Genomic DNA, 20,261 nt, shown 5'->3' with positions numbered 1-20,261 from the left:
TTAACCCTAGTGAAGTTTGTAAATCATCCAATCAGAGGCAGATAATAAAAATACTGAAAAAATCTATTTGGGTAGTTCCAAGATATGTGACTTATTTAATATTGGGTATATACCTATATAGGAAATGCAGCATTCAATCAATTCCTTTCTGAACATAGTACAAAATATTTATGGAGAAACTTCCACAAATTTTAGATTTGTTTCGAAATAGCCTACTTGTCTGCAAAAATAGGACACAGAAAATAAAACACTCTCTCCCTGTCTCTCCACCACAAGTTATTTTGTTTAATAAAGCTCTTCATTAGTTTATTTTCACATTTATCACTGGTACCTTGGAATGTGATATTGATATACCAATCAGTCTAGGCCTCGTCTGGATCACAGCTTATGTATAAAAACCAATAACAGAATAGCCTGGAATTTGACTCAACTCAGCAGTTGTCAAAGGCATGAACGCCTTGGGTAAGGTTTGTTCTGACTCTTTATCCTACTCTATTGCATTATTCAAGTCTCCGCTGATGTTCAAATCTTTCATCTCTTGACCAAGCAACACCAGGCTTCCAGATATCACTGAAAGAAGCAGTCAACGTTTCGGGTTGAGACCCTTCATCAGGACTAAAGAAGGAGGGGGCAGGGGCCCTATAAAGAAGGTGGGGGGAGGGTGGAAAACCAATCAGAGGAAAGATCAAGGGGTGGGGGAGGGGAAGCAGGGAGGGGATAGGCAGGAGAGGTGAAGAAGGAATCTAAGGGGAAAGCACTTTGGGTAGTAGAAGAAGGCAGAGTCATGAGAGGTGATAGGCAGCTAGAAGAGGAGACAGGGTGAAGGTGGGATGGGGGAAGGGAGAGGGAGGGAATTACCAGAAATTGGAGAATTCGATGTTCGTACCAAAGGGCTGGATGATGAGGCCAAACTTCGGTTGGAGGAACAACATCTCATATACCGTCTGGGTAGTCTCCAGTCCCTTGGTGATGTGGTGGCATCCACACTGGACTTTGAGGCCAAAGGTCCAGCCGGCTCCTTGCATGCTCAATCTGTGCTGGGTTGAGTGTTGAGCTAGCAACTCAGCTTTGTAAAATAGCCAAATGCTAAAAGAAATGGCAAGGTTGTCACCTGACGCGCCTCAAGAGAGGAACAACAATAGATAGGATAGATAGACACTTTTTCCCAGGGCAGAGACGTATAGATCTAGTATACATTTTTAATGTGAGAGTGGTGAAATTTAAAGGATTAAGTTGTTCATAGAAATGCAAACTTGTGAAATGTCCTGTCAGAGGAAATGGTAGAGACAGAAGATAATCATGATATTTAAAAAGCATTTGGATGGCTAGGAAGGGCAGAGAGAAATACAGGCCTAAAGTAGGCAAATAGATTAATGTAGATAGTCACCAGGCATCACAGTCAGCATGGACGAGGTGAGTTATAGGCTGTTTCTGTGCAACATTTATATGAGTGTATTCTCCTATAACCCTGTTGCTCCATTAGGTTATTGGCCTGATCAGTGCACTGCCTTCATCTTTATGATCTTCAGCTTTGTGGGCAGTCTTTGCATTTACACTACAGAAATGATGTGGTAGCAAAAGCTAAAGTACTGAAAAGACTCGTCTAGATGTTGCTTGATATGGAGGTCTACAATTAGAAGAGATTGGATGAGTTAATTTTTTTCTGTAATGTAGGAGGGTGTAGATTTGGGGTAGGTCCTTAAGGAAGGTAATACATTTATAAAGGACATAGATAGGATAGATAGCCTTTGTCAAATACTTTTGTGAGATACCATTGAGAAGTCCTATAGGCATTCCCACATCTATTACTTCCGTTGAACATTCAAAGAAATACAATGGGGATCATTGGACACATCTTGCTGGTCTTAATCAAATGAAGAATCCGATGATTATAGACCAATTATAGACTCCAGTAACTTGCCAATACAAGTCTCTATAATTTTCTTGTTTCACTCTCTCACTTTTTCTCTAATGTGAGTGGCCTGCACAGTTTTCAAAACTAATGGAATGGTTTCTGTACTAAAAGAACTTTGAATGATTGCAACTGATAAACAGGAATCATAATGCAAAGATAAATACAGCTATCATTAACATTAGTTAGTGCATAATGGCATGCCTGTCACATAACCTTCCAGAGCAAATAAATTAACTTTGACTTTTGAACCACTTGAGGGAAGACATTCAATATCCCATGCAAGTGTTTTCCTTACAGTTAATATAGGAATTTTGCTTTTTATGAAGGATAAATAATAGAATGTGATGCTAAAACTATAAAACAATAATAATGGATTTATAAAATAATCACAAGGATATTTGACTCCCATTTGCTATAAAGTGAGTGAAACACATTTTGGAATGCACAGCCTAAATATTCAAATGCACAACCATGTTAGAAATGATTTATTTGATCGTTGGGAATACTTTGTTCTGATTAGTATTGTCAGTGCTTTGTTTCTCCAGTTTTTGGATGTATTTTCATGAGCTCATTTATGAAAAGAGCACAGTCCATTATGAAGGAAGCATGGTAGGGCCTCTACTTTGTTAGAAGTTTGTGAAGATTCGGCATGTCATTCAAAACTCCGACAAACTTCTATAGATGTACAGTGGAGAGTATATTGACTGGTTGCATCACAGCTTGGTATGGAAACACTCATGCCCTTGAATGGAAATGCCTATAAAAGGTAATGGGTACAGCCTAGTCCATTACGTGCAAAGTCCAACCCACTACTGAACACACCTACACACCTGTTGCAAGAAAGTAGCTTCTATCATCAAGGATGTCCATCATCCAGACAATGCTCTCTTCTCACTGCTGCCATCAGCAAAAAGTTACAGGAGGCTTAGGACCTTCGCCACAAGGTGCAGGAACTACTATTATCCCTCAACCAACAAGCTCTTGAATCAGAAGGAGTAGTGCCCCGTCTATATATGGACTCACTTACAAAGACTCTTCACCTCATGTCCTCGATATTTATTACTTACTTATGTTCTCAATATTTATTGTTTGATTTATTATTTTTTTTTTTTGCTTTTTTTTGTATTTGCAACTTGTCTTTTGTATATTGGCTGTTTGTCCATCCTGTTGGATGTGTCTTTCATTGTTTCTATCGTGCTTCTTGTATTTTCTGTAAATGCCTGTAAGAAAATGAGTCTCAGGGGTGTATATGGTGACATACATGTACTTTGATAATAAATTAACTTTGAACTTTAATACTTATACCAAAAAAACATTATAGTTCTTATCCATATTACTGTCCATGGATGATATGAACAGTGAAAATTACAGCTGGAGGTGAACAAGTCTGCTGTTAACAATTCCTCTGAAATACTTCATATGTGGTACAACTCTGGATCAATGATATTTGGTTTTAAGTAAATGAAAAATAAGCATTGCACAATACTGTGGCAGGACTGCATGCTCGTATATTTCCACTCAACAGTTTGAATAACAAGACTTCAATCTGTTAAATTCTCCTTTTTTAACTTTAATTTTATTTTATATATTTGAAAGTATATTTATTTCAAATAAACCTTTGGAAATAAAATATTGAAACATCAGAACCAAAAGCTTGACAAATTGCTTCTTGAACTTAGCCAGTTAAATCTGGGAAGCCACCCTTTAGTGTACATGACTGATGTATTTGCATTTACAGTGTGCTCCAAGTAAGGGGGAAGCTCCTACAATCAGTTTGTCAGATGACAAAATATTTGGCCATTTACCACCATGGACCAAAATGAATAAAAGGATAAAGATTCTAATATGAAGTAGAGGCTGTTACTATGTGTAGACAGGAATAAATTCAATAAATTGAATATAAATATAGAATTGTTATTATTTCTCATATGAAACAGTGACAATGTTTCAAATGTTTTTCATTAGCTTAGCAAAGCAGTTATCTTTATGAGTGAAAGATACTTAAATTTGAGTACCATTTATCTGAAAATCCAAAACCTGAAAACCCGCAAAATCCATATTTCTTTTGGAGGAGTGACGTGACAACACAAATAGACAATTCCACAAGACACTGGGAAGGTTCCCAGGTGATGTAGAGATCTCTGTGCACCACAGACTGTTCTGAGAAGAGACCTCACATATGTAATGAACAGAAGATAATGAAAAATAGACCAGTGTAAAAAGCAAAAAATGAGATCTTGCTCATGCATTGAAAGGGTGGATTCTTCAGGGTCAGAATGAACATATGTCGCTTAACAGGATGCTGACCATGAAAAAAGTAAAGTTCTATCACGACAAACTGATAATTGAAGGTAATTTTGAATGTTTGGCAGGGTGATTGCAGAAATTTAAGAAAAGGGACGGCCTTAAAATTTTAAATTGCCTGCTGATCATGAAGCAGCAGAGGACTTCACTGATTTGTTTGCCAAGATTGTTGCTGATGAAAATCTAACAACAGAATATGTCTACAATGCTGATTGTTCTTTATTCCTTACATAAATTTTGAAAAAAGCAAAATTCGAATAGAGTGTACTGTAACCTTTTGATCGAAACACGATATCGTAGATGGAGACTGAAAGCCTGCCATTGTTTGTTGTTGTTCAACAACTGATTCAGACATTCATTCTCCCCATGCTCCTGGGCTGCTTTTCTTACCCGGCACACATTATATTTTCATTCTTTTAATAGCATGTAATATTCTTTACTGTTAAGTACATATGTGTGATGAACAAATGTAAGACAAAGGCTGCTTACTGGTAACATGTAAATTCAGTGTCGGAAATGATGGCGATCCCAAGCTATCTCATTATTCAAAAATCTGAAATCTGAAGCACTTTGGATTTTAGATAACCTGTACTTGCAGATCTTTTTCACCCTCCTTCCCTTTCAAGAGTCTTAATAATTTTATTTTATGAAAAAGTGGTATAATAGAAAAGAGCTGATGACTCTTTTGTATGTGCCATAAAAATAGTGGCATTTGTTGTTCCTTCCTACAGCATCCGATTCTATTAAATACTCTACCATTTACAAGGAGTCTTAGAACCAATTCATTTTAAAAATTGAGAATCTCAGGCCAGAAGTGTATGTTGTCAAAAGTTTACTTCAGCAGCCATTATTCCAACAACCACTTCTACTACTACAATCATTCTTTCTTATTTGATTGGTATTTGTTGTTCTGAACTAATCACATAGACACTATGGCCAAAAAAAAAAGCAGATCAACACCTCTACTGGTTCAGAAGGGAATCTGGCATGGACCAGTTGACCATAGACAGCATCCTATCCTGATCCATCAGAGCTTTAGCTCAAGAAACTGCTTAAGAGTTGTGGATGCAGCTCAATCCATCGTGAGGAACAGCCTCCCCTCCATGGTCTCTGTCTACACTTCCCTCAGCCTCAGGGAAGTCAAAGGCCCCTCCCACCCTGGTCTATGCCCTCCTCCTGTTGGACAGAAGATGCAAAAGTGTGAAAATATGCAGCACCAGCATCAAAGACAGCTTCAATCCTGCTGCTATCAGATTCTTGAATGGAACTTTTGTACAACAAAGATGAACTGCTGTCCTTATGACCTTACTGTCTCATCATGGCTCTTCCAACTTATTGTCTAATGGTAGTGCACTTTCTCTGTAACTCCTACACATTATTCTGCATTCTGTTATTGCTTGTCCTTTTGTACCACATTAATGTTTTGAAATGATTTGCACAAATGGCATGCAAAACAAACTTTTTTTGTTGTATCTCAGTTCCTTTTACTATAATAAGTCAATAATAAGTCAATTATCAATTTCCTGCGATGAAAGTAAACCATCTGAGAAATCCAATCATTATTGAATGATGTTATTCTGCTTTGCATCTTAACTTTATGTTGAATGTTGAAAAAATGAGACATCTTTCACTGCCATTATATTTTGATGTGAAGCACCATAATAGAATCATATGTGCAAGGTCATTTAGCTATTACATCAATACCAGTTCTCTGTCAGAGGCATCCAAATTTCCATTGATCTCTTTCCCACTGATAATGGAGTTATTTCTGCTTAGTTTTCAGCTGGTTGTTTCTCAAAGCAATCATTAAATCAAAATTGTAACCACTTTGAACAGTATATTCCAAATCATGTAAAATGCAGTTTTAAAATATTTCTAATTTACGTCTGATTATTTTGTCAATTACCTTCTAATTATTTCACTTCTACTACAAGAAACAATGCTTCCATTTTAACTCCTTCTAAACATCATAATTTTTAATTAAATTGCCTCGAGCAGAAAAAACTTGAATTTTTGTCCTCTGCAAATAATGAAGCTTCTATCAAATTGGAAGTCAATTGATTGTACCTAACATAACACATTTGTCCTTCTGGCATAGCATTCAACTGACACTCAGTTCAAAAGCAAGTCAGGTAGTCCACTCACTGTCAGGCACCATCAGAAAAGGTTATTGACCATACAACTGGTTAAACTACTGGAATGTGATTTTGTTAAAGCTGGCTTTGCAGAGTTCTGAAGTCTGGAATACCACAGGCATTCCAAACAGGACAAAATTCCTATCTTTTATCAGTAGATCAGATGATTTCAAGTGCAGCTCCCAAGATATTTGAAAAGACATCAATTTAGTTCTTGAAACATGAGATACCTTCACCCAGAGCACTGCTCCCAACTGTTGTTGTTTTGACAGGGTGTGCAATGATAAATGAGAACCAACATCACAGGCAAGACAGGAATTCAAATGCCTATGATAAACCTAATTATATTAGGAATAATCCTAAAGACTACCATCCATTACAATTAACCATTTTTGGTAAGCACCAACCACCCTGAAAAATTTGAACATTCTAGAAAGTGTACACCTTGACCATACTATGCACGGTCAGTCAGCAGAATGTGGAAACGTCGTCTCAATTTGCTAACATGCCTCACAGTTGAATGGCATGAAGAGCAGATTTGGTAGGACTCCTAAGGTAAGGAAAAATATTTTTCACATGTACTGTACATGAAAGGTTGTTTAAACTAACATAAAAAAGATTTCATTTAATGCTATATCCAATTGCTTTATACAGATTCTGTTATATTTCATAAATATTAAGTAAACGCAAACACATCTTGCATCTTTAGGCAAGGAGTTACAATGTAGGCTTATATTGTAAAAACCTTTTACATGTGCACACATGCTCATACGCAATGTGTTCTCTAAATTCAAATCTATTGAAAGAAGCAATTTCTATTCTCTTAAACAGTAGATGAATTTCAGAATGATAAATCCAAGTGGTTTTGAGTACTGGGTTCAGAGACTTTTAAGCATTGAACTTAGATACCGACTCAGTAATACTCATAAACACTAGAGATTCCGCAAATGTGGGAAATCCTGAGGAACACACCCAAAATTCCAGAGGAACTCAGCAGGTAAACAGGGTGAAGAAAGAATGTGGATTCACATCTTCATAAGGTTGGGGCACAGATATAAAGTTAACAAAATATGTTACAACTTTATTAAAAACTGGTTTGACTGCAGCAACAAATAATCTGCTGGACCTGTGGTACCACTCCTTTCCTCCCACAGGCTCAATTCAATCTGTTGAGTTACTCCGGCAGATAGTTTGTTGCTCCAGATATTTCAGGCTCCGTAATCACTTGTGCCTCCACTGGTTTGGCTGCACTTGGAGTATTGTGTGTAGTTTTGGTCATCACACTATAGGGAGGATGTCTCTGTAACGGAGAGGAAATTCACTAGGATGTTGCCTAGTTTAGTGGGTGTTAGTAATTGGAAGAGATTGGATAGGCAGGGCTTGCTTTCTGATGAAGTGGAGGGGCTCAGGGTTGACCTGATAGAAGTATATAAAATTATAAGACGCATTCATAAGGTAGACAGAATCTTTACTCCATGGTAGGGATATCAAAAGCAAGAAGGAAAAGTTTGATGAGTAAGTGAGTGAAAAACGTTTGAAAAGGGATTTAAGGGGCAAGAATTTATTTTCACAAAATGCTGGATGTTTGGAACTCACTGCCAGAGGAGGTGGTGGAATCCAAAACATTCGCTACAAACTGGGCTATTACAAATTGGTTCGATAAATAGTAATAATATGAAAATATAAAATAAGTATGTTAAAATATTATAGCTACTTCCACAAATGGCCCCCAAAAAGTCCTGAACATGTGTTTAGTTTATACTTGTGAGACTTTTGGGAAGATTGGCCTCCAGGTTGATTTATGCAGTGCCATTTCCAGTTCTTCAGTCCTGGAATCTCACTTTAAAATCCTGACAGCACAAGCCCAAGTTTCATTTTGGAGGCTTCATCTTCAGCCCAACCTGGATACTTCAAAAATTAGACTTGTCAGGGTTAGTTGAAGTATTTATTAATTCGTTTTAAGTAATTAGTAAATCCACTCTTCGTAAGATTTCATTGACTAAACATTTTGGGTTTTTGATGAATGAAGGTAGATCCCAAATGACCCTATCGTGGAATGTCCTTGTAATAGACACCACAACTGGTGACAAAATAGAAAAGATCAGTATGTACTCTTTCTGAAAGTTCTGAGCTAATAAATCATGTCCGCAGCAGCCTGCACAGAACAACAAGATTCCTGTTTACATAGCGCTTACTGTTCAATTCTGAACAGGTTGTAAAATCAAAGCTATGATCTCCGTCATTCATTTGCCTCTAAGGTGTCATTGAAAATTACAGAATACAAAACACCCCATACCACGGAGTATCTAAGACCACTGTGAATAGAGCTGCTACACTAAAATAATTATACAGATTATAAAAGAGACAGTTCCAACACAAAACTAATCAAAATATACTGTCCAATTTTTCCACACTTCAAACAGCTCCTCAAGCTTATTCAGCTGGTGGCTGCCACTGAAGCACTACAGATGCACAAACAATTCTAAAAGCTGTTGTGTTTCAGGCAGATAACTATATTTGCTTTACTGCTTCACTTATCTTTACTACCCATGTACCATGATAGGTACGTTACATTGTGTGGCTTGCACCTGTAAACCTATGCCACTTTTCACTGAGCTGGGAAATGCTGAATGAGATGTAATAATATCCAGAGAGGAAGCACCAGTCATCAGAAATCAAATGCTAAGGCCTTGGTAGATGTCAAACTGGAGTATCTATTAATAAAATACAATGCTGCTGATATTGCTCAACAATGGATGGGAATTGATGTTTATCACAAAACAACAGGGAATTAATATTTTTTCTTTGATCGCAGCACCCGGACAAAAGAAATACCTACGCCAGGCTGCTGTTTATTGATTACAGCTCAGCATTCAATGCTTAGTCCTAAACCCAAGCTCCAAGATGTTGACTTCCTCACTGGGAGACAGCAGTCTCTACGGATCAGAGATAATATCTTCACCTCACTGACAATTAACACTGGTGTTCCTTAAGGATGCAAACTTAGCCCACTGCTCTATTCTCTCTACACCCATGAATGTGTGGATAGGCAAAGCCCAAAAGCACTCTATAAATTTGCTGATAACACAACTATTGTTGTCAGAATTTTTAGATGGTGATGAGGAGGTGTACAGGAGAGAAATAGGTCAGCTGGTTGAGTGGTGTCACCGCAACAACCTTGCGCTCAACATCAGTAAGACCAAAGAATTGAAGGTGGAGTTCAGAAAGAAGGAGTGAAGGGAACACATACTGGTCTTCATTGAGAGATCAGAAGTGGAAAGGGTGAGCATTTTTTTTAAGTTCCTGGCTGTCAACATCTCTGAGGGTCTATCCTGGGACCAACATATTGATACGATTACAAAGAAGGTATGACAGTGGCTATATTTCATTAGGAGTTTGAGGAGAATTGGTATATCACCAAAGGCACTCACAAACTTTCTGCAGATGTACTGTAGGGAGCTTTCTAACTGGTTGTGTCACTATTACTCATGGAGGTGCAACTGCACAGGATTGGAAAAAGCAGCAGAAAGTTGTAAACTCAGCCAATTCCATTATGGACAGTATCAGCATCCGGGACACCTTCAAAACATGATACCTCACAAAGGTGGTATTCATCATTAGACTCCATCACCCAGGATCTGCCCTTTTCTCCCATTAAGAAGGAAGTACAGGAGCCAGAAGACTTACAGTCAATGTTTCAGGAACAGCTTCTTCCCTTCCATCATCAGATTTCTGAATGGACAATGAACCCATGAACACTACCTCAGGACTTTCTCACTCTCTTGCACTACTTATTTCATTTTCTTCTCTTCAATACGCTTATTATAATTTATAGTTTTTGTTATTATGTATTTCAAGGTACTGCTGCCACAAAACAAAATTCATGACATCTGCTGGTGATATTACTCTGAGGTGCTTGACAAAGCGGTCCTCCAATCTATGTTGGGTCTCACCAATGTGGAGGAGACTGTATTGGGAGCATCGGATACAATAGGTGACCCAACAGATTAGCAGTTAAGTGTTGCCTCACCCGCAAGGACTGTTTGGGGTCCTGAATGGAGGTGAGTGAGGAGGTGAATAGCACTTCTTTTGCTTGCCAGGGATGTGCCAGGAGGGGGACAGGTGGGGAGGGATGAATGGACAAAGGAATCACCAAGGGAGTGATCCCTAGTGAAAGTAGAGAGAATGGTGTGGGGGGAGAAGTAAACTTGTGTTTGGTGATAGGGTCTTGTTGAAGTTGGCAGAAGTTGTGGAAGATGATGTGCTGGATGTGGAAACTTATTGGGCGGTAGGTGAGCATAAAAGGAACTTTATCCCTGTTAAGGTGGAGGGAAGTTGCGGTGAGAGTGGATGTCTGAGAAACTGAGGAGAAGTCGGCGAGAGCAGCATCAATGGTGGCGGAAACCCCGTTCTTTGAAGGAGTAGAATAACTCTGATGTCCTGGAAAGGAAAGCCTCATCCCGGGGACAGAAGCAGTGGAGACGAAGGAACTGAGAAAAGGAATAACATTTTTACAGGAGACAGAGTGGAAAGAACATAGTCAAGATAACTGAGGAATTGGTAGGTTTATAAAACATATCCATAGGCAGTTTGTCTCCAGAGATGGAAACAGAGAGATCAAGAAAGGGAAGAGAGGTGTCAGAAATGGACCAAGTGAATTTGAGGGCAGGGTAGAAGTTAAAGGCAAAGATGATGAAATTGATGGGCTCAGAATGGGTGGACAAAACAGTACCAAAACATTCATCAATGTCGCGCAGAAAGATTTGGGGAGAATTACCCAGGAAGGCTTGGAACATGGACTGCTCCACATAGTCAACAAAAAGGCAGATGTAGTTGGTGCCCATGGCTACACCTTGAGTTTGAAGAAAGTGGAAGGAGACATAAGAGAAACCGTTGAGTGTAAGAAGCAGTTCTGCCAGACAGGGGAGGGTACTGGTGGTGGTTGTGGTCAGGTCTGTTGTTGAAAAAGAAACAGATAGCTTTAAATCACACAAAATAGCAACAAAAAATGAGCGACCCGAAACTAGAAGTACATCATAATGTGTCCGATAGAGTCCAATGCACAAACTACGTTGATGGTACCTTGACCAAAACCCAGGATTCTAGCACCATCCTCTAGCAGCTTCAAGCAAGATGGAGAGAAAGAGATCATTCAAACGCAGGGACCTTCCTCCAGGAGCAATGGATGAGAGTTAGAGAATGAGACCGTCACACACAGACAGCTTCCACCGGCAGCAGCGAGCGAGTGGCTGACAGACAGCAATGTAGCAATGTGATTAATTCCTTTTCGTATTTAAGTATTTTGAAATCGCCTCATTTGAAGAGGCTAGGAATTTAATCATTGCAGCATAGGAGAAGGGGGGACGATCTTATAGAAGTATGAGGGCATAGCTAGGGTGAACACATACAATTTCTTTCACAGAGTTAGGGAGTCAAGAACTAGAGGGCATAGGTTTAAAGTGTGAGGGGAATCATTTTATAGAACTTGAGGGGCAACTATTTTTAAATATAAAAGGTGGTCAGGGCTGTGTATTTAATATTTCAATATTATTTGAGTAATATTATAAATATATTGTTTCATTAAGCATTATTTGTTTCAATAATCCATTATGGGTTATATGTAAAAGTATGTGAATGCCACCATATCATAAGTGTGCACCTTACTAAAGTAAAAATGAAGCATGCACATTCTCTTTGACTCCCGTGCTACTTATTTTAATTAGTTTTTAGAGTTACAAAACATAACAGTGACAATGAGTAAGTTTTTAAATGAACCGATCTACCTGGTGAGGTGAAGCATGCTTTTTACCTCACAAGGGGGATAGGGAGGTGTTCGAGTTAAAAAAAAAATGAGAGCCAAGTTTTTGTTTCTTTGGAAGCGCAGCTAAATGGCTGAGCTTAAAAAAATGCAGGTAGGAAATGGACAAAAATTACGGGTTCATAAACAGTAAGTACCAGGCAATAATAATATTCAATAAAAAAACAGAAATGTCTGGCTACATCAGAAAGATAGACTTAGTTGATTACACATCAGATAATAGTGGGACATATACTGAACAAATTGAGCAGTATTTTAAAGCAAATGTAATAGTCAATGAGAAACAAATGCCAGTTTTGCGGAGTGCAATTGGTGGAAGAGCATACAGTTTGCTTAGAAGTTTAACTGCTCCAACCAAACTAGCCGAAATCCGCTTTACTGAGTTTTGCAGAAACACTTAGAACCCAAACTATTGTTGATTGTAAAACCCTTTGGGTATCATAAGTGGAATCAAAAGGAAAGACATGGTTGAATTGCAGAAATTGTCAGAGCATTGTCAGTTCAGTGATGGGCTTAATGATGTACTGAGAGATTGTTTAGTTTGTGGATCTTACAGTAAAGCATTCAAATATGGCTCTTAAACTGAAGCACAACTCACATTTTAAAGAGCATTTGAAATCATTGTATCGATGGAAACCCGCAGTCAGAAAAAAATTTAGCTTCAATCAGGAATGAAAGTGAGAGTGAACAAATCACAGTGTCTATACATAAATCTCCCTGCCCAAACAAATTATGTTACTGTTGTGGCAGAGGCTCACATACAGCAAGTCAATTCAGTTTTAAAATGAAAACTTGAAGAAAATGCGACAAAGTAGGACACATACCAAGAGCATGTCAGGCGGAAAAAAAAATAGACTCCACAGGGAAGAGAAAAAGAGAAAAAGTCAAGTTTCAGTTTCTAAAAGAGCAGTGTTCATCTCGCAGTTGATGAAAAATCTGATCAGAATGAGAGTGACACAGGACTGAGTTGCTTGAGATTTACAAGGTGAAAACTGACAAGCAATATGACTTACACCAGAAGTGAATAGCAAATTAAATAAAATAGAATTGGACACTGGCTTGGCTATTTCAGTTGTTCCACAAATTGAGTTTGAAGGGCATTTCGAAGATACTAAACTGAAGTTTGAACTGAAGCCTAAGTTATTATCTAACTAAAAACTTATATTGGAGAAAAAAACCTGATTTAAATTCACGAGAATAACTATTCATATAAAAACTGATAGATTGTCCCATTTACCTTTGGAAAGGGAAATAACTGAAAATTTACAAAAGAGGACACTTCTCTTGACATTCTCTTTAATGCAAATCAGAAGTCTCCCCATTACAGCAGAGATGATCCAAAAGGAAAATAGGAAAGACCCCACACTGTCTCAGGTCCACATGACAACACAAAAGGCTGGAATGTGCAGCAGAAATTCCTGTTCCCCCATTTTACCAGTGCCAGGTTGAACTTGTCCTTGATAGCATTGTCTTATGAGCGGATTGATAGTTGTTGTACCATCCAAGCTGAGAACCATCAAAGGCGTAGTCAAAATGAAAGCATTGGCTTGAAGATTTGTCTGGTGTCCTGGGATAGATCAGTAGATAGAGCGGCTTGCCATGCACTGTTCAGGATGCCAAAACACGAGAAGATGCGAAGACCAGCGCTTCTTTGTCCCTGGGGATAGCCTGTATAGTACTGGCAGAATGATTCATGTGTATTTTGCTGGACACAAATTTCTTGGTAGTAGTTTTTGCAGCTAAAAAGTGGTCAGAAGTGTTCCCAATAGCCCCATGACAGCCTTGTGCACTGTTGCTGTGTTGGGAAGCCTCTCCTCAAGGACTGGAGCTCCAGAACACTTAGTCAGTGACAATGGACAACAGTGTCTTTATGGATTAGTTTCAGTCATTCCTGAAAATAAATGGAATAAGACATATTACATCTGTACTGTACCACCTACAAATGGCTTTCTGGAAAGGCTTGTTCTGAATCTAAAAACATACTGCTAGCAATGTCAGCAGGACACTCTACACTGACACTGACTCAAAAGCCCACCAAGATGGACACTTTGGTTGGCTTGACCGAATGGGCCAAATGGCCTGGAAATGTGCTGCATTGCAATGAAATCCACCCTCATTACTGCAGTAATGAACTTCTTAATATTGCAATGCCCCTTCTCTTTTACACTACAGAGTCATACCTGAACCTTTTATATACTGGAGCATGGAATTGCCAATCCTGTCATTCTTTCAAGCAAGTGTCTTTGAAAACAATAATATCAAACACCCTTGTGATATTCAACACTCTCTGTTCTATGGCCTTGTAAGTCTCTTTCCTTGCTTTATTATGCCTTATGTATGCTTTACCTAATGGATTGTATTTTTATTCTATTTTTAACCACAGCTCTTCTCAACTCTCCAGCTACTCTGAATCTCATTCCCTCGCTACATTTGTACATACTGTCCCCAGTCTTCCTTAAGGGAAGTTGGACCCATGAGGTATAATCCATCCATTGCAAAGGTCCCAGTGATGCAGAAATTCACTCAAGAAATAGAAGTCAGGATTCATCAGGAGTCACAGAACAGTGATTCGGTCTACCATGCCCACGATGATAATCAAACACTTATTCTTTTTGTTCTTTCTACTCTGCTAACAGTTACACTCCTGCCTCCAGATTTTATTACTCACATATACACCAAGTATTATGTACAGTGGCCAATTAACCTACCAAACCGCATGTCCTCAGGATGTGAGAGGAAACAAGGTGCAGCAGGAACAAACTCTTTGGCAACAGAGAGAACATGCAAACTCCACATTGACAGCACAAGAGGTCAGGATTGAATTTAGATCACTGGAGTTGTGAGGGAGCAGCTCATTTTGCTGCACCACTGTGTCAGCTGGAATCTGTGCCTTCCCTCCTACAACATCTCGTTAGCCATACATTCATCATATCTACCCTTTTATTGGCATTGAAAGAGTTTTCAACTTTAGGAGATGTTTTAAACTCATGTTGCAGAATCTTATTCCTCTTTTCAGCTTGTCACCACCAGTGGGAACCACAAACTCTGTCCAGTTACTTACCCTTCTGAGAATGTCTTGTAACTGTTTGGTGGCATTACTGACCTTGGCAATAGGAAGGTAAAACACCACGCTGGATTCATGGCTTCGGTTACTGGATCCCTCTTCCTCATCGTCTGCTTCCAGTATTACCTTTGCACTCTCATCTCTCCCTCCTCCCTGTGCAGGTGAGCCACTCACAGTGCTGGAGTTTTGGCTCTGCCTGATTCCATGGAGCTGAATTAATTCCAACTAACTTCCAATGCAGACAAACAGTTTTAAAAGAAGAAGCACTCTGCGGTTTCATTGACTGTCTCCTTGCCTCCCTTTGTCAACCTGACACCCACTTCTTCTCTGACCATCTTCCCTTGAACCATGAGATTGCTTCCCCACCATCCAACCCACCTCATCCCATATTCTGCATCAATCTTCCCTCCCATAAAGCTTGCAACAAATGTATTTATTCATTCTTCTGGGACCCTGCCTCTAGACAAGTCCAGGTGCAACTGACCCTAAAGGTACTGTTCCTTCATGATCCCGTTCCATCAAAATCCAGAAGTAATTCATGTCCTATACATCTCATATTTTTCTAACACCACCTGTCAGCATTTGTTAACTTCAATAATCTGTTTACAGATTGCTCTGTTTGTAATCTAATCCAGAAAATACAAGGTCCTTTCATTCACTCAAAGACCCATATGCTCTTTGAATTACACCTTCTGACTCCTTTTCTCATACAATCATTCAAGCTGCTCAAGTTGCCCTTCCCTCAGCCATTATGCCAAAAGAGACTCTCAGCCCAGTTTACAGAAGATACTATTTGTACCCTAACGATGGAATTCCACCATATTCCCATGTTGAGTGAATTCTCAACTTCGCACTGTTTAAAAAGTTTCCTGGTGGTTACTTTGTACATTTTTTATACCTGGAAATGTGGGCACTTCTGCAGCAAATGACATTGGGCAGAAATTGTGTCCAACTAGTAAGCAATTAAACTGAAAATTAGCAAGAAACTGTATCATAGTAGGCATTTAAATAATAAATAATAATCATATTTTACTTGTTGTTTAGCAACCACTTTGATAACATCCAAAATTTTAAAGGATGAATTTCCAGAGATTTTCAAAATGTTAGAAAACATAAATATTTCAAATTAAGAAAGAAATTTTATACAAAGTCAATGAAAATTATCTTAGAATATCCACTATAAAATTTAAATGTGTTTTTTTATTATTCTTTCTTTTGGGAATGTTAGGTATAGCTACTACTTATGGCTATCTCATATCCTGACTTCTATTGGTCAATAGAAGTAAACATTAGAAAAGTTTGAAATCAGCAAACAACTTGCTATCAGGTATTTTATAAGGAAGTACAGAGTCAACATTTTGATGCTCTCATTGGTGCCCACTCACTATTATTAATATTTGTTGAATTAATGATCAAGGGACCCTAGCTAGACAAACAGATCAGCAAGAACCCCCTCTTATGTCGCCAATGACTTACTTGTTGAAAACTAATTAACATATTTCTGTCATCCAGTCTGCAGTTCTCCTGTTGCTGAGCTATTTGAGTTGCAGACTTCACTCCTCTGGTATCAGGCAATATTCCCAAAATAGTGTTAACTCTGCTGCAAGCTTAACTAATTCAAGGCTTGTCTTACAGTAACAGCCAGTGATTGCCTGGACAAAGGATGGGCAAGAATTAGGGTCTTCATCCTTAAATTTAATACTTTGGTCTGTTAACAAATAAACAGATTATAGAGGCAATCACCTTGCCATGTCAAATACAATAGATGAACAGGTCATTCAATCTGGTATAAAATAATTTGTTGCAAGTTAAATGCTGCAACATTCACTTAGTGACCACTTTAATGGGTACCTCCTGCTCCTCAGTGGTCTCTGAGTGTGCGTTTGTGGTCTGCTGCTCTGTAGCTCATTCACTTCAAGGTTCGATGTGTTTTGCATTCAGAGATGCTCTTCTACACACCACTGTTGTAACGCATGGTTATTTGAGTTACTGTCCCTCTCCTGTCAGCTTGAATTAGTGTGACCATTTTCCTCTGCCCTCTCTCATTAACAAGGCATTACCCCCCACAGATCTGCCACTCCCTGGTTCACTAGATGTATTTACTTTTGTTTCTCGCACCATGCTCTGTAAACTCAGGAGTCTGTTGTGCATGAAAATCAAAGGAGATCAGCAGTTTCTGAGACAAATTGCCCCCTCTGGCACCAACAATCATTCCACTGTCAAAGTCACTTAGATCACAGTTTTTCCTCACTCTGATGTTTGTTCTGAGCAACAACTGAACCTCTTGATCGTGTCTGCATGCTTTAATGCATTGAATTGCTACCATAGGCTTGGCTGATTAGATATTTGCATTAACAAGCAGGTCTACAGGTTTACCGAATAAAGTGGCTCTGGTGTGTGATCCATGTCCTACATTCACCATGGTTCAATTGCCTTAACCCTGACTACAAAATCGGTGCCCATTATAGGTTCAGGGACCTGAGTTAGTGATTGGAAATTGAAGCTCAGTTTAGAGTGATGACCATTGAGTCGGACTGATTTTGTACTTAGAAGTTTCTTCTGAAGTTCCAACAATAATTAGACTTCAATGCCACTTGCCATAAAATATTAATTTCCTTGCAACTCACTTGTAAATGAATATTTTCATTTATTTTCCCAGTCATATTTTATAGATGGGATTTTACAGATTATGTTTATATAAAGGGCTAAAATTTTCTAGCTTTTGAAATTGAAATTGTGAAAGCATAAAGTCTTCGCATTGTCAGCACAAAATGAGTATTTTTTCTGAACCCCTCCACCACCAGTTTATCTATTTGTCTCATCAATATAAAATGAAACTGCGCACGTGACTGAGTTTCATCTCCTTCCCATCCTATCAGTGGAGTTATGCTCTTCCATTTGAAAATAGTGTCAAGCGGTATTTTGCAAGACTGTGTAGACGAGCGAGTCACGTGAGACTTTAATGATAAAAGAAAAATACAGTTGTTTCACACATACTCCCTTTCTCTCTAGGAGTCATTGCTAAGTCTCTGCTCAGTGATCCACACTACTCTGACTCCATCTCACTACTCACTTAGCTACCAAATTAGCAAGTGGTACCTGAGCAAGATCTCCCTTTCAAAATATCCGTTAATTCCTTTTGTTGCAGCAGAACCCAGCAGTTCAAAGAAGACAAAACAGTATCCCAAACTGCTTTCACAAACATTGGATATTAAACAATCCGGAAAATCTGATAGCCTGACACCACGTTGGGAGTGCGTTGGAGAAGCAGAATTTTACTGTGTTGTTCCCCTGCTCTTCTTTAATATTGTGCCAGACGATCTTTTCACCCACCTGAGGAAGCAGACGTCATCCCTGGTCTCATCTGAAAGGCAATGCCTCTGGGTCAGAAGGAGCTACAATGACTGAATTCCATTACTATATTTTTTTTACTTTCTTTTACATGGCATGAGACCAAAGGAAAGGTGAGAACCAATAAAATAAAATAAAATCTGCACTGTACTAGCAGAAAATGCTGTTCATAGGCACAAAACTACATTATTGATGTACCATATGGTTAACACTAAATCATAGCAAGAAATAATTTGTACAATGTACCATGAACTTTTGTAACAGTGTATGGCACAGGAAGCTGCCTTTAATCAAGCCCCAGATTTACTCCAAGATGTGTAGCCACTACTACTGTTGATTGTACCAGTTCCTGTTTATTGGGCAGACTATGTTTTACAAGATAAGCTTGAAATGACTGCTTGAACCATTTCACTCACAGGAATGTGTAGACAGAAACCCGATAATGCCATCGGCAGGCGTCATCATTCTGAGAATTTGTGGGAGTACATTAAAGAGATCATCTCTATCTGGAAATGTGCTCTATGTGCTACCACTGAAAACCACCAAGGTCAGTCCTTCCCTCAAGTGAAATAACAGGAAATGAAACCACGCTAATGCACTTCACTTAATTAGAAGTAAACTTCACAAGGACATCATAATTCAATTTCTTCCAAAGAAGTCATGTTAAGGGGGATGAAATATTTTAGTGTTCCTGTGAGTATTGTTGTAGTGGCAGTTTTCAAAGGTGTGGATTTGTTGTCACTATAGCTGTGTTTGAATACAGCTTACACAAGTCATCATCATGATATATTTGTTTAACTCAGAGCTCACCACTGACTCATGTGAGACTGAGACAGCTGATCTTCTTGCTATTTACCTTGATCAGATTTCAACTGGCCTGTAACTGCTGTGGAGCTTCCATAGAATCATAGAAATAAGATTATAAAATATAGCAGCTGAATTAGGCAATTTGGCACATCGAGTCTGCTCCACCATTTCATCATGCTGATCCATTTTTCTTCTCAGCAACAATCTCCTGCCTTCTACCCGTGTCTCCTTATGATCTGACTATTCAGGTATCTATCAAACTCTGCCTTAAATATCTGTAAAGAATTGGCCTCCACGGCTGCCTGAGCAAAGAGTTCCACAGATTCACCACTCTCTGGCTAAAGAAATTCCTCCTCATTTCCATTCTAAAAGGACACCTTTCTATTCTGAGACTGTGTCCTCTGGTTCTAGACTCTCCTACTACAGGAAACATCCTCTCCACATCTACTCTGTCAAGGTCTTTCACCATTCAATATGTTTTAATTAGGTCACCCCTCATTCTTCTGAATTCAAGTGAATGTAGGCCTAGAGCCATCAAACACTCTTCATATGACAAGCCATTCAATCCTTGAATCAATTTCATGAACCTCCTTTGAAACCTGTCTGTTATCAGCACACCCCTTCTAAGATAAGGGGCCCAAAACTGTTCACAATACTCTGTGAGGCCATACCAATGCTTTATATAGCCTCAATATTACATCCTTGCTTTTATATTCTAGTCCTCTTTAAATGAATGCTGACATTTGCCTTCCTCACCACAAATTCTACCTGCAAATTAACCTTTCCGGAATCCTACACAAGGACTCCCAAGCCCCTTTGTACCTTAAATTTTTGAATTTTCTCTCCATTTAGAAAATATTCTACTCT

The sequence above is a fragment of the Hemitrygon akajei genome, chromosome 6 (genome assembly GCF_048418815.1).
Source record: "Hemitrygon akajei chromosome 6, sHemAka1.3, whole genome shotgun sequence".
Lineage (NCBI taxonomy): Eukaryota > Metazoa > Chordata > Chondrichthyes > Myliobatiformes > Dasyatidae > Hemitrygon > Hemitrygon akajei.
The sequence above is the reverse complement of the archived record's forward strand: the minus strand, read 5'-3'. Positions refer to the sequence as shown.